We start from the raw sequence: 4485 nt of genomic DNA on the forward strand, positions 1-4485 counted from the left end.
GATTAAGTTCCTTGACTCTAAAGTCGGACCGACGATCGCACTGCTCATCGGAAACAGGTGTCATATCGTCCCTTCGGGACGTTGACCCATATTCCAGAGCTATAAACGGTGCGTTCGACTAGCTCCATCGCTTTCTCGTGGATGCATGCGAGACATAGCGTCTGCTCTAACGTCCTTCCATGCTTCTCCCTTCTTATCCTTTTCTTTCCCTAAACCTTTTCACCCACATTATCGGAGCTTGGACGTAACACCTCAATATAATTGTTTTACGTACGTATTTTATAAATGCGTGTTTCACTGACAAGTTATTAAATATGTTCTCGACAATCAAAATGGAACTCTATATGCACCGTTAAGGATGGATTTTGGAAGGGCAAAAGCAACGTGAACGGGTGCACAGAGCATTCATAATTCAAAATCAAAAGTGATTATCTTCCGTGAAATGTGACGAAGTAATGGCGGTTCGATCGTTATTAGATCTTCTGCAAAAAAATTAGAGACTAATGCAGCACCCAACACGTGCGCAACGTTTCTTAGGAATCTTAACAGGTTATCGAGTATCGCTGAGTAGTTAACGAGATCTCCGGAGTCCATCGTTAATGTAACAACAATTTTCGGAACTTCACGATTCAATTTAACGAGAAATATCGATAACTTCTCGATACAGAATCACTCGTAATTACTCGTAACGAAAGTTATCGATAAGTACAGTTAACGATAATCGTCGATAGGAAGTTAGAGAATCCCGCTACAGGGCTAGATTTGTTTGTCATTACGACAGCTACATTTTATGAGAATTTCAAAGACGCTTCGTATTTAAATCTCAATGAACAGAGAGCGAGTGAAAAAAGACCTTTTTAGCGTTTTTAATTTTTTTTCTACTTAATTGATACATTGATTTTAATGTTCCACATCTCATTTTGTAGGTATTTCGAATACCTACATTTTTCATACCGAACTTTTTTCCATACAATCAATATTTTTCGTTTTATAAGCGAAAAACCTGCTTTTTGCAACTATTCGATTTTTTCGCATATTTTCTTTACAAGTCTCGAATCTCAAACATACGCATTTCTTTTCTGATGGCCTTTCGAAGATTTTCGTGAAGAAAAATACTGGTTTATAATTTTTTTCCAGTAAAATTCTACTTCTAGCGAACTATTCTTCCTACTCGAGTTTATAAAGGAGGTATATAACGCGCATGTAAAATCATAAACAATTAAATATCTCGTAAAATGTTGCGTTTTATTAAACATGATTTGTACCATACTATTCTAGATTAATGAGAGGGGTATCCTATTACTATAATTTATTAAAACTTATATGTTATTTAGAATGCCCCTCGCCCCTTATTGATACTGGGGGCCGCCGAGCGGCCGAGATTGTTGAGAAAGCATTTTCAGTCGCTTGAAACAATCGATTAGTGTGAGAAGATGCTCGCTATCTCGTTCACTCTCGGCGCGCCGAAAACGAGCACACGTACATGGGCTCATGCTTGAATGCATGACTACCGGTTTCGCCAAACTGTCGTCTGATTCTGTGTCGCTACCGTCAACGCAGTGTTCTTGACTGAGTAGTCAGGAGCCTTAAATGACTGAAATTATTATAATTTTGCTTATTTTTTAATCTCTGCTGAAACAATTTACAGATTGTTTGCATATCTAATCACAGAATAAAAAATTAGATTGTGTTTCAAAGATGTATACAATACTATATATACCTACTATGTATAACAGATACTAAAATAAGCGATCCTCTTTTTACTATTATAAAAGTACTATTTATAATATAATATATTATAGGACCGTACATGTGATAACACAAACTATAGAAATCAAAGCCTTACACGGTCTAGCTGGATCTTAATGCTTGTATGATTCTTATGTGAATTTATATACTACGTATGTAGTCCCACAGAAACGCGCGCCGAAAAATTTCCGGTCTTGAAACGCTAACTCTATTAAACTACTGCAGTAATATCACGAGTTAAATTGCTTAGCAATTTAACAAATTTTTGATGCTTATTCGCATCTTCGAAACGATCTTAATAATGATGAATAACATATTAAAATCTATAAATAATTAATTCATATTGCCTCGGTAGTCTAAAGGCTCAGGACGCTCGCACGGTATGCAAGAGATCCGGGTTCGATTCCCGGCCGAGGTAATATTTTTCGCAATAAGAATTAATTATTTACAGATTTTAATATGTTATTCATCATTATTAAGATCGTTTCGAAGATGCGAATAAGCATCAAAAATTTGTTAAAATTGCTAGTCAATTTAACTCGTGATATTACTGCGGTAGTTTAGTAGAGTTAGCGTTTCAAGACCGGAAATTTTTCGGCGCGCGTTTCTGTGGGACTACATACGTAGTATATAAATTCACATAAGAATCATACAAGCATTAAGATTCAGCTAGACCGTGTAAGGCTTTGATTTCTATAGTACTATTTATGACAGGATGAAATGTCTAATGTTGAAAACAACTTTAATTATAGTTTTCTTGAAATGTTTGACAGGTGTTTACAGTGTTTCGGAAATGATTTAGAATTAAACTATAAAAATTTAGAATTGCTTCGATCATAATATTTGAGAAATGTTTGACTTGCGTTTTTATACTGTCTTTGTTTATTATTTATAATATTTATAAATAGAACGTTTGGGAGATGTTTTGATGCATGTTGAAGTCAGTGTTACGTGACTGTTTCCTAAGCGGTTCTTATGAAATGTTTAAGTAGCGTTTAATGACAATAATCTCAAACATTTTCATTATAGTTTTCTAAGTGTTTATAAAATGTTATTTACACCAGAGGATTTACAAGATGTTTGTAAACAATTTTTAAACAATATAACTATATATCAATAAGACTCTTCATAAACAATTCATAAACAATCTTAAACAACGTAACTATTAATAAAACTCTTCATAAACAATATAACCATCATAAAATGCTGCCTAAACAGATATAAACACAATTTCTCATTAAAAATTTTTGCCAGTAGACCTATTCTGTAACTTTTAACGACATTTCGGTATCGTTATACTGTCGTTGCGCGGCTTCTTTACCATGCAAAGCACCTGCGCAACGACATCCCTAGCTAGTAAAATTATCATTAAAAAGTTACGGAATAGGCCTACAAAAAAGGTAAGTATACAGTAAGTTTCGGTAATATGAGAGCGTCACTTTTAAGAGAAAATGGTGAATTAATCCACAAGATAATTTCAAACGATACGCGTCTGTTTGAGACACTAGGGCAATGAGCACCGATTCCGAGAATCGGAGCGGCTGTGGATTGTCGCGAGCTTTAAACTTTAAACGTTGTTTACCAACTCGGAGATAAATGATGCTTCTGATCTCTGGTCGAATAATGCACATAGCTGGTAGCGTTCTTCTAAGCAAAAGACTCCACCGATGAGAGCAGTAGTGAAGAGCATTGGAGTGTGTCGAATGATGCGAAAATGTGCAATATGATTGCACGCTTGTTGTACTAAATTTTTTCCATCAGGTTGGAAAGATCCAGAGATGACCGTGGCAGTGAATTCGGTAGACGTAGTCGATGGGGTTTCCGAAAATGCTGGCGTAGCCGGGGTGTGTGCCTTGGTGATCGAGATATGCAGCGTTGAGTGATATTGCTTGCGACAGTATCGACAGCGTTTTGCGGTGCGACACACCTTGAGAAGATGTGATCCGAGACAATTATAACATAGGTTTTTTGCAATGACAAAATCGTTTCGTTGACTAACAGACTTCTCGAGATATTTCAAACATAACGTGATGTAGTATCCTGAGAAGTACAGCGCACACTGAAGTACGGCAGTGTTGGCAGAGTATGCTCTCGCGTTCGTTTGAGATCGCGTCGGAGTCAAATCTGCATTTGGTTGCAGGATCCGTCACTGGACGGCAAGAAGGACGACAGGACGAACATCCGCTTTCAATCGGAGATGAGCTATAACTTTCGTACATTCCCGCATCAAACTATCAAAAAGATTAGGAAATTTCCTTTTAATAAGAACGTCTACTTCGATTACATTAATAAATTGTTGTTTGTTCTCTTTGATTACGTTTAAAATCTGTTGATTGTTCAAAACACTTTAACAATAGGTAATCAAACCGAGTTCATCAATGACTTGAACACCGATAAAAGAAATAAAAGGACAGTTAAGAATAATTATCGGTTCTCTTGTAGTCTTGTCCTTATAACCTAATACAGCTAGCGTAAAAATACCCTGCAATACAAATAGGATGTCCAAAAACATTAATATTATACAAGAAGCCATGTATGGATTAAGTCGTGGACGACCAATAGTTTGCCAATCTATGTTCCAATGGAAGATGTTAAACATAATTCCTGCCATTTTTTCGTCTCCAAAATTGATTTGTTTCTAAGGGAAGATGAATGAATACCTTAATCAAAGTAATTTCCTTCATTTTCTACTACTTTTTCCCATCTCTCTGGCAACAGGGCAATCCCACGACGGTA

The 4485-nt window shown here is 36.2% G+C and overlaps 1 long non-coding RNA gene across 1 annotated transcript in view; it reads right to left on the reverse strand.

Annotated features, from left to right (window-relative positions):
• Positions 1 to 2346: 2346 nt before the first annotated feature.
• LOC108764409 (uncharacterized) overlaps positions 2347 to 4485 on the reverse strand; it is a 15225-nt gene continuing 13086 nt past the window's right edge. The window contains exon 3 of the long non-coding RNA XR_001940277.1: positions 2347 to 2356. This is a non-coding gene — a long non-coding RNA (uncharacterized LOC108764409). The remainder of the gene's footprint in view (positions 2357 to 4485) is intronic.

The sequence above is a fragment of the Trachymyrmex cornetzi genome, unplaced genomic scaffold, assembly GCF_001594075.2.
Source record: "Trachymyrmex cornetzi isolate Tcor2-1 unplaced genomic scaffold, Tcor1.1 scaffold419, whole genome shotgun sequence".
NCBI classification, from domain to species: Eukaryota; Metazoa; Arthropoda; class Insecta; order Hymenoptera; family Formicidae; genus Trachymyrmex; species Trachymyrmex cornetzi.